Here is a 12,210-nt window from a genome sequence, read left to right as displayed (position 1 = left end):
TGTCATAGGTATCATTTTCAAAGTTCTAGTATGACATTTCAAAGAAGAAGACAGTCTAGTGCGAATCTTTATATTACGTAAATGTTTTCGTTGTATGGAGTTGTAAGTAAAAAATAAGGATTGTGACTAATGATTATTTTCATTATCAATTAATTGATTAATGTCTATTTTATTGACTAATCAACTGATCGTTTGGTCTGTATAATGTAACCAGAGAGTAAGAGTGTAACAATGAGAGTTCTTGCTTGAAAAATGACTCAAACGAGGAATCAATTAACCAAATAGTTGCAGTTCTTTCATTCAATCAAAAGATTCTGTCAGTCTACTAACTGACTGGCTAATCATTTCAGCTCTTATTAAAATCAACCTAAGATTTTAGAGCAAATATGTATGTTTCCTCTGAAATCAACAGAAGTTCAGAGCCTTGTGTAAGAGAACTGTGTGACTGGTGTGATGGTAACCAAACAGATACTGTAAAACACTTGAGTTGGTTAGCTTCCTTTATTTATAAATCCCTTATAATATCCATTAAATATACCAGACTGAGATTCTTCCATTGTGTTGCGCTGCATTTAACAAGTTGAACAGTTTTTAAGGAAACGCTGACCTCAAGTGGCTGTTTGGTTACACAACACTAACTGCACTCAAGCTGTTCTGCACCATTGCAATGTGTTTTAAGAGCTGTTGTGGCAGCTGTTTATCATTATGAACTGAGACTTGCTATCACATATGCTAGCGGCATTACATCCTCTTTATTATACTGGCCTGTTGAAACTGGTGTCCAGCAAATAGCGTGCATTCTTCAGTTCCAACCAAACTTTAATTCTACTTTCGACAAAGAAAAAGACGAGTCAAAGTAATAACTGATCATGACTGATATTGTATATATAGTCAATGTAACAAATTATTAGATAGCAAACACAACAAAAAACACAATAATCTCATATTGGGGTTATCTGCCAGACATTGTTTGGATAAGGAAATACAGTGTAGTCTACAGGTATTTGGACGATTAAACAGTTTATTTAAATAATTTGGTTCTGTTCTCTGGCACACTAGGATTGAAGCCCTGTTAAAAACGTCCCTTTTCAAATCCAGACCTGATATACATATAAATATCATCAAATTAAGCTAAAAGTCTACACTTTGCCCTTGTATATCACTGTTACATTTAAGATCCAAAAGAATGAAAAATGTAATACTGTTGAAACTTTACATATTTCATCATTTCATTGATCTTAGCTCTTAATGAGAAAGAGTAAAACTTTATTATCAAACTTCAACTGACTATGTTGAAAAATAATGGTGAAAGTAATGAGATAGAGAAAGAGAAGAACATGGGGCAGGCCTCATGCAGGAAGCTGCCAGTGTCAGAATTCATCACACTGACTATATAATATATAATACAGTATGGTAATTACCCTTTGCTTCCAGAAATTTCACTGACTTGAGCAGGTTTTTAAGGAAAGTGATGTCAAATGTTACTACATGCAGGAGGCAAAACACACAAGGCAAAAAAACAAAAACAAAACAAAAAAATCATCCAGGGTCAGCAGAGGGCAGCATCCATCCATACTGCGTATCTCATCGGAGCATTAGCCATTTCACTGTTCTGTGCTGCTGTGTGAGCTCTCCCATTATCATGTAACAATGGGCAGACTGCCCAGCATGGCTGCCCTCAGGCACTGTCTGAAATATTACATTATATCTTGGGCTCCACATGAATGATCTAACAGGGTATGACTGGGAAAATCTGGATCTCCTATGATAGCTGACTTGCTGCGATATTACATTTAGGTGGTAGTGAGCATGGCAACCGTGCCAGCAACAGAAAACATGTCTTATGCAAAATAAGACCTTGTACGTCTGTTACAGAAACTATTTAGTTTAGATTTTTGAATGAAACACTGGTTGTATCTGTGTTTGTTGAACCTGCTGGTCGGAGCTGCAGAGAAGCTCTTTAAAGGCAACACGTGACCCACAACACCTGTCTGTTTGCATGTGGTTGTCCTCTCTCTCCTCTTCGCCTCCCTTCCGCTTCCCACTATAAAATCCCTGATCTAATTATATGCACAATTGATCAGTGGAACCATTTCCGCTCTGTCTTCATTAATGGCTAATTAAAAGACACCTATAAAACCAGTGAGACTACTCTGTGGCCCCCAGAGAATGGAGCTGATTCTAGGGGGCTGGAGGAACAGGGTGTTACATAGAAAAAATAAGGTGCAAAAAAAAAGCCCAAAATATTCAGGACAGGAGAAAAATGACTGATGTATGACTGCTTCTGTAAAAAATAAAAATAGCATATTTAAAATGCATTTACTCTAGAATGTATTACAGCACAACACAACAAAATAACTCAGCATTGCTTTTTTGTTTTTGTTTCATATATATATATATATATATATACAGAATAGACTACATAAATCAATTTAATCCTTGCTCATCTTTGATTAAATAATGCTGTCAATGTTGAGACTAAACATTGAACCCTTTTTAACTCACAGACCCTCAAGAAGTAATTGAACTTGTGTTTTCTGATACAGCTGGTGCTGGGGCATAGTGCTCTGCCATTTATCTCACTGATAGGAATCAAAAGAAAAAGATAGTTGAAAACAACTATCATTACTCATCTGCCACAGTCTTAGCACAATGAAAAATAATACGCATAGTTGTAAAGTTTTGCATGTGTTGAAATACAGAGTTTTAATCTCCAGAGGGAGTGCCCGAAGGTTAAGTGAAGATTTTAAAAAACGACTTCATTTAAACAACTATATTTCTACATCCCTCAGGAGGTGCATGTGTACTGGCCACAGGGCTACGTGTTGCTGTGTGGAGGGCAGTAGCGCTCTGGGCTGTAGAGATGCAGTAGTTCACACTGAGCCTGGGGTCGGATCAGACTCAGATGAGGAGAGGTGAATTCATCATCCCCCGCAGAGCCTGTAAGGCACTCTGGCCTTATCCATCACCACACAGCCCTGCTGCTTTACTGAAGATGAGGGGGGAGGAGGAGACAAGAGGAGTACACGGAGGACAGGGGCATGGCCTCACTCCTACTATAAAGAGCCTAACGTTTGTATTTTTCCTCAACTATTATGGATGCCAATAGCAGAGATTTAGCAACAATAGTTCACATCCTAAAATCTGACCATACTAAAAAAAATAATGAGCTTTTTCCTCAGAATTTTATTCTTGCCATGACATAAAGGCTTCAAATGTAGACCATCATGAGATAGTAAGTCTGTCTATGGAGACATTACCGTTAACATTCTTTCTGGTGTGGTAGAAGCTCCCGAGGCAAGTTGAGACGGGTCATGTTCCAGGTTTTACAGACTGAACCTGACCCTGAAGCCTGATGAATAAAATCCTCCCACACTGCAGTCAATATACTGTCAAGTAAAAGCTGATTCTCCAGCTGTGGCGAAGGAGAAACTGCTGTCATATCAGAGGTTCTCAATGCTGACTGCTCAATAAAATTTTTAAGCGATGAACCTTGAGTTCATTGCCATTTCTACTTTGATGCTCTTTGGTGCTCTGGACTGTACAAAATCAGTTTCTACAGTATTCAAACATCTTTTATTCTGGGTTTTATTAATGAAGTTTGGGTTTATATTACCTGTGCTCTTTTATATTAATTCCCCCTTGAGGATGATTTACGAATGATTTTTGGAGACCCTTTGACTGCATGCTCATACTCACACACCACTGGAAGCTAGCAACAGGTGTTGGCTTTAACATCGGGAGCAATTTGGGGTTTAGTGTCTTGCTCAAGGATACTTTGCCATGTGGACAGGAGGACCAAGGGATCCAACCCCCAACCCTGCAATTAATGGATGGCCCACTCAACCTACTGTGAGCCACAACCGCCGATAGCACCACCGTCAGATCAAAATTTCCTCTCAGTGCTTTGGGACAAGGTATCTCCTAAGCTAATAGCCTGAATAGACCTTCAGTGAACATTAATGGTGATATAATAATAATAATAATAATAATAATAATAATAATAATAATAATAATAGTGATATCTTCAGTGACTCTTCCTCTAGTGCCACAATCAGGCTACAATCTCTATCTGTACACAAGAAATATCAAAATGTGAAGCAGATTTACTGAGCACTTTCAGGCTCTGAGGATCTATCTGTTCCATTTTGGACACTTTACAAGCTTGTGAAGATTGTAGCTCCACATAGGCTCACATCTTTAGAATATGAATGAATAAGATGTGACAGAGACATCTAGTGACAGGGTCATATCAAAATGCAAAAAACAGGAACATTTTAGGCCTTTACATTTTGCTTTCTTGGCATGAAAACTAAATATGCTATGATGCTCGTTGCTCACTAAAAGCTCAGTCCACTGGAATAGTTTAAAATATACAGAAGCATTATGTTCATTTTGTGCCATGGAGCTTGAAAAATCATACGCATTTCCCCTGTATTTATCCACTGAGATATATCAGTCTGGTCCTAAGAGACTCCACGGTTATGCCATGTGACTTTCCTCACCACAGGTAGGACTGATAGCTAACATCTGACCTGTCCCACCTCCTTCACTCATACAGGAAGTAGACCACATGTCTCGGCGGGGTCCACCATCATATTAGTTGTCATCCGCAGCAGGGTTGGCACTGGGAACAGGCCAGAGAGCTGTGGGGTTATTAAGGGACTCAGCTTGGCATCACTGAACTCTTTGGCTCCATGCTGGAGAAGGGCTTACACTGAGCTGATGGGTTTGGGGGAGAGGGAAAAGAGGAGAGGAGAGGGTGGGGAAAAAAAAAAAAAAACAGAATACGTGTGTGTGTATGTGTGGTTTGGTTTAGTTTCATCTGTGAGGACTGATTCTTCACAGACCACTAGCTTGATCAGGACAATGTTGGCTACAAGGACATTTTGGCTGGTCTTGATACTGTTTTCATGTAACAGGGTTAACTTTGTGGATAGGCAAATGTTAGGCTATGGAGAGGGTATATGACTTTTTACACTACACACTAATTGATTGTCAGGGGACTTCCATCTACACTGTTTTTATTATTCTGCACATTAAAAACTAAAAGGAAATAATATAAATTAAAAATTATCTGGCAAAAATGTTTGGTTAATTAGATAAGAAAGTCAAGTAAATATAATTATTAAAATTAGAACAAGCATGTAACAACTTAAAATAAAATAATTATTGTTCTGGTCAGACACAAATGATGTGCAGAGTGTAAGTACGTTACAACTGTAATGTGTTATTATAACATGTTATCTTCAACACTGCTGATTGTGTAGCTGCTGATTTAGATGGCTCGTGCATTTTTGTGAGTAATATTTCTGCATATGTGTGTTTGAGTAACTTCCAGGTTATAAGCATGTGCGTGTGTGTGTGTGTATATAGGAGGAAGATCACAGACACTCTGATCTTAGGGGGGCAAATGCCAGATCACACTTTCCTTTCTACATCTCTCTATCTCTCTCTCTCCCTCTCTCTCTCCCTGTCTCTTTTTATCTTGCTGTCTCCAGAGAGGTGTGTGTGTTGACTATGGTGACATCTGACCAGAGAAAGCCTGTGGCTCCTGCTGTGACCATAGACTGTGACGCACACAAACACACACACGAGAGTTTTCCCAGGTGAGTTTCTGCAGTAAATCCCCTTGTCTTAACCTTAACCCCTGAAGCTGCACTCTGAGCATATTTCCTGTAGCCAAAAAGAGAGGGAGAAAGAGCGAAAGAGAGATACTTGTCAAAGTCTATGACCATGTTTCAGTTGCCATCGATGTCAGATGGAGGAAAGGAGGGGGCACTGAAGAAGCACAAAGGAGTCAGATAATAGGAGAGGCAACACAGCTCAGTCTGACACACAAAAAGTGATTATTGTATAGTCACTGGAGAACAAAGTACAAAGAGTTTAAGTTTGGAATGATCTGTATCATGTAAGAGTAAAAACATTGAATCAGAAACAAGAAGAACATAATATTAAAGAATTAGTTACAAAGATTGGAGCTGAAATGATTGGTCAATTAATTGATAAGTTGTTATACAGAAAATGAATCAGCAACTTTTTTGACAATTGATAAATCATTTGAGTAACTTTGAGTAAGAACACTTTGAGGTAAGGGTTCTAAAAAAGTGTATATTTTGAACTTTTTTTTCTGTTACTATCATTGTAAACTTAATATATTTGAGTTTTGTTCTGTTGGTCAAACAAAACAAGTCATTTGAATATGTCACCTTGGTCTGTGTGACTGTGTGATGGGCATTTTTTCTGACATTTTGTTGACTTTTGTAGAATTAATCAGTTAATTGAGAGTAGAGCCCGACTGATATATCTGTCAGCTGATATTATTGGCCCATATTGGTTTATCACAGATATATCGGTATCAGCGGTATCATGTTGTCCAATAGAGGCTGATATTAAATTTTTTTATTTTAAGTTATATACGCAGCATTTTACATAAATTTGATCAATTTTCTTGATGCAAGTTTAATATATACATATGCTTTTTTTGTTCTGTGTGTTTTTATTTATAGTAATTTATAGTTATTCAATTCCCAGTGACGTTTACTGTTTCAGTGCACTGATGTAATTTTAAACGATAAAGTTTATTGTTAAAGTGTAAAATTTCATGCCTCCATTACATATCTTTGTCACAAGTGTTTGATAACCACATTTGAGGGATCATTGCAAAAAAATTGTTTTATATATATATATACACATCTAGAAAAGTATTATAAAAATATAAGATTATTGCCTGATATATCGATATTGGAATTTTTTTTTTACTCCTTAATATCGGTATCGGCCCCAAAAATCCAGTATCAGTCGAGCCCTGAGTCAGAGAGTACTTGGCAGACTATTAGAAAAATGAAAATCCTTGTTAGTTGCAGCCCTAACAAAAATACAGTGTAATAAAATACAATAAAAACACACAATAATTCTACAAAATGAGGTATGTGCAAGGTCTGTGACAGAGGTAAAGAGGTTGTGCATATCCATTTTTCAAGTGGGTAGCCCTGTTACAATGGAGATGCAAATCCCTGCCATGCCGGGCTGATGTGCCGAGTCAAACCGAGTCAAGCCAAACCAGCACATGTATGGAAAAGACCTAGTATACAGCATACAATGCATTTAACAGTATTGCACCAAATTGGCATGTAAACAGACAGCAGCGTATGAGAAAAAATAAAAGACCAACAGAAAAATAATTGTGCAGTTGATAAGGTCAGGATGACAAAGTAGTGCATACTGTTAAAATACTACGCTGCAACAGCAATTTGAAAATGAAAGCAGTAGTGTGCAGAGCAAGCCCAAAGCAGCAATAACAGCCTGTATGAGACCAACAGCAATTTAGCAGAGCTGGTAGAAACAGTAATATGTGATGATGCAGTGAGTGTATATGGATGGGTGTATCGTGCAGCTGAGATGAGTTGCCTGGGTGACAGATATGGTGATGGGAGTGCTAAGGAAGGTGATAGCTCTGGGGAAAACGCTTTTTTTTGTGCACCCACATAAGATTCTGTACTTTCTTTCATAGTGCAGAAGAACAGACATGTATTTGCTGTACTGTAGAGGGCTGGATCCTTGTTGAGGGCTTTTACGGTGGCTCTGATAATGCTGTGAAGTGTCTTTCTATGTGGTGCAGCTTAAGTACCATACTGTTATATAACACATCAGTGTAGATTTGATGGGACACTGGTAAAAGTTCTCAAAGAGATTTTGTGGGAGGGGTGCTCTCTTCAGTCTCCTCAGGAACTGAAGTCTTCCTGTAAAGTCTTTGCTGCGCATTTTTAACAAGAGAAGTTGTGTTGAAAGACCATGTGAAGACTGAGTAGAGGAACTTGAGACTAGGGACCCTCTCCACCTTGTCAGTGATACAGGTGAGGTGGTTCTGCAAGATTATGGCTCCCTCCAAGTGGCTGTTCATACAGACACATTCTTTCTGACAATCAAATTTTTACCCAGTATCACTGCTTTAAGAATTTCTTGCCTTTTTTTTTATTTTTACATCTTTCATTTTGTTTTCTGGGATAATAGACATTTTGTGCATGCTTTCATATATGTACATGCTTTGATATCTAGTTAAAACTAATGGGATTTTGTTGCATCATTTCATCATCACTATGCCAAGTGTGTTAAAAACAGTTTCAGTGTTGGCTGTCTGGTCATTTGAGCTGTGATCTCTTATTGCTGCACTGTGTCATAATGTTCTTGTCACATTTTGAATGCATTATTGAGCACTAAGTATAAATAGTGTGATGCACAAAGAATGTAGAGGTAAGTTTTCTGTCTACAATGCACTTTTGTATCCGTTGTGGTTGTGTCATTTTATCTGTCCTCTGCATTTATTTATAGATAGAGATATAGAATTTTCAGCTCTCTGAATTTGGTGAGGGAGTAGATCAGCATATACTGGATAAATAATAAAAACTTTTCTGTTATGATATAACATAAAACCACAATTAGGCTAACTGCCTCTTGTTGACACCAGTTTATGCTCAAAAGGATATTAGGCAGTTAACTGCCAACATTGACTAATGCAACATTTACACCTGATGGGATTTGCTTTTAGTTTGGTTTTTTTGTGCTATTTTTCTAGCTGTATTTGTTTTTTCATGTCAGTCATCTCTGTGATACCAGTCTGTGTTGCTGTCTCCAACTTGTACATACATTTAACTTCTGATATGTCAGGTGGAACATAAGACACTGATACATAACATGGGTAACAATGGCATAATATGCCTTAGCAGAAATCTTACTGATGAACTGTAATTTCATAAAATTTGCAAGATCATAACATTGTATTTTTGATTTGACTCATTAAAGGATCTGAGGCATTTTGTGTTATTTTGTATCGCTGAAAGGCTAGGTCCCAGTGGAACTGCGGTGGATATAATTTACATGAAAAAGAGGACAGAGAGATGTAGCTAATCTCCTGTGTGTCTTAATGCTATGCAGTGTTTCCCCTATAATAGTATGAAGAGAACCCCCGCCAGGCCAAAAAATATTTTTTTAATTGCCTAAAATAACACCAAATATCCATTCACTCACAAATCAATAGCGCTTCGGAGCCTCTGAGAAGTGCTGTTTCGAAACATGAGTCAATGTCTGTGTCGTTGCCTGGGAAACTCCAGGTAGCCTAACTCCTTTTAAGGAACAGGGCAGTGCGTAAGCGAGTGAGTGGTTAAGCAAGAGAGCGAGCATCAGAAAACGGTGACGGTGAATGTGAGCGGGGCAGAGGAAAAGGTTAGCAGTAAGCTGTCAGTCTGGCAGTAAATGTACAGTTCAGACTACAGTGTGTCAGTTAATAAATGCTGCAGCTTGTCAAGACCATGAAAAGTCACGTTTGTAGTTTCCCCAACTGCTGGAAAAGTGAAGGGGTTAGCTCCAAAGTTAGCAACAATGGGTTAGCCTAACCTGACGACGCTAAACAGAGAAGTAGAGAATGGAGAAATGTGTGGCTGCTAATCATCCCCTGCCCCCCAAGGCCTGACCACTCAACCTAGGGGAGACACTGCTATGGTACATATTAGTCTGATCTGTGGTGACACTTAGTATTAATTAGGCTAAAAGACTTTAGTCCTAACTTCCTCATCTCAACACAATGATGACCAGCCTTGGCAAAGTGTCAATTTTTTTTCATAATACTTAATGATTTAAAGTTTGAGTACACATACTCCCGTAGATATTCCATTAAGTAATCATGAAAATTCGTCAACAGATTATTTTGACAGCAGAGGAGTGCAATACAAGCACAGTGGCATCAGCAAATTGAGAAACACTGCTGTCATTTGCTCTTCCGGTGAGCAAATGACAGCAGCTTTCGTGCCAGCAGCTTTGCAAATCAACACAGAGTGCCAGTACGTTTTTACTCCATGTATAATAAAAGGCCCTGAAGGCCACACATCAATTCACAGATTTTCAAGGATTTTGATGATGTATATCAAATACCAAATAAATACCATATGAATGCTCAGCCATAATAATCTTGTCGAAACTCAATATAACTGAGCATAATGTAATAGCTTATAAAGTCATAAAAATGTTGAATGCATAACATTCTAACTTTTGTACATAATGCAATTAAACAAAGTTATGATATTTGATTTGATACACTATGACTTTGGTGCCAATTTAATTTTATGTCTGGTGATGTAGTGGTAGTTTCAAAGAAGGATAAATTTACATCAAAACAACTATGAACTCAGACATTTAAGATTCATGAAAGCCTAAAGAAAAGTGGTACACTATGAAAAAAAGTGAGTAAACTGAGTTTGGTGGACTTATCCCTGCAGCTATACACATACACATCCTTTAGAAGACTCTTTCATGTAACAATGTTATCCGACCTCGCTTTGATCGTTTGCTTTTATGTTCCTGGCCTTTGTTTTTATACAGTATCTCTTACCTTGTTTTACTGCTTTTGCTGTTCGTTTCTTTTTTACTCTGTTGCAAAGCACCTTCTGTCGTGACTGTGTTTTGAGAAAACTATTATTTTTTATCATTATGATGATTCTGCTGTACTGAACTCATAACTGACATAAGAAATTCCTCATCCTTTCCACAAGCTTTTGGAGCCACACATTCACTGCCAAGAGCACTGATGCAACTCAGAGACATCCTTCCAACTCTACACAGCCTGAGATATAAGATGTACAAACCCGCCGACTGAAAGCTGAGCTGGAAATTATCTCACTTCATGTGCTCAACCTTGATGCCATAAACTCCAGTGTGTACTTTTGTTTTTTTGAATCTATATCACTAAATTTCAAGCATTACCCATTTAAATAATATACATGTCTGTTAAATATATATAAATATAATTTCAAATATGAAATAGCCGTTCCTCTGATAATCATTTCCTGTCCTGGACCTCCCAATTATATATCGTTTTTTGTTATATATTTGTTATTTCACAGCACTGTCAATCTAACTAATCTAGACTAGTGCAGGTGGCTGTTTCTTGACTTAATGCAAGACATTAGGTGGTGTAGAAATGCAGGAAATTTGTTTTAAATTACAATTTTGTTTCTGGAGGAGGAGTTCTTCCAGTCTCTATGCCAAGCTAAGCTAACCATCTCCTGTCTGTACATTCACATTTAACAGAGAGACATGAGTGGTATCAATTTTCTCATAACTCAAAGTCAATTACGTGAGTAAATGTATTTCCAAAAATGTCAATCTATGCTTTTAAGGCCACCTAGAACATAAATGGAGCTTAGTAATCCTACACCGACACCAGTTTTGCCATTGTGATTTAATGCAGCCTGACTTTATGGCTCAACATCAGCCATAAGTAGGCAGATTGGCGCCTCATTACCGGTTCTTGGTCGACCCTTTATCTGTTTGGAATGCAAGCTACCCCATACCTTCAGATCTAACTGCTTTGTTTGCTAATAATGGGGTTCACAATATGCTTTTCTCACCATTTGAACCTGCTAAAGACAGTTGACAGAGCAGTAAAACTGACAAAAAGACATTTGCTGAAAATTGATTTGGTAAACCTGTAACGCCACTTAAAAATTGTATCAATTGCATTAATGTAATAATTGCAGTTAAAGAGGGGAAATATAGCAGAAAGAAACCGTTACACAGTAAAAAGATATCTTAACTGGATTTTCTTAATGCATATAAGAAAAATAAAGCAGGTCTATAAAATAGTCCTACTTTAATAGACTGTATAGTATGTATACCTGTATGTATGTTGACATATCTGCAGTATGTATTCCCCCACCCCCTTTTTGCTGACAACTGCAAAAGAGGTGCTATCTGTCCTTGAAAAACAGGATGCCAGAGCCTGCCGCCTCCCATGGTGCACTGCTCAGCCATGCGTGAGGCCATGAAGGACATGGGGAGTTGGGTGGGGTCGAGGTGGAGGGAACGAAGCAGTCAGGTGTAACAGTATTTTTTTTCAGCAACCCGACAGACCTTCCCTAAACCTGTGCCTTCACCCCTGCCCCGGGTCACCCACTCTCCCTCACTGCTCCCCTGCTCTGACCCCGAGAGACCCTCACATCTCGACACCTGAGGCAGAGCCAGCCGGAGGCAAAAGAAAAAAACAGCCACTTTATTTTAGAAGTCCAGTGATAGCAAGCTGGAGATGGAAAACTCTCTTTTCTTTCTATCCTTCTCTGTCCTTGTCTATGAGCTCCAGTTTTGTGGTGATTGAATTCAAATGTGAATGGATTGACAATTGCAAGCCCAGCGCCATTACCGAGGACTATTGTAGATCCT

The sequence above is a fragment of the Thunnus maccoyii genome, chromosome 9 (genome assembly GCF_910596095.1).
Source record: "Thunnus maccoyii chromosome 9, fThuMac1.1, whole genome shotgun sequence".
Taxonomy (NCBI): Eukaryota; Metazoa; Chordata; class Actinopteri; order Scombriformes; family Scombridae; genus Thunnus; species Thunnus maccoyii.
This window is presented reverse-complemented; position numbering follows the sequence as displayed.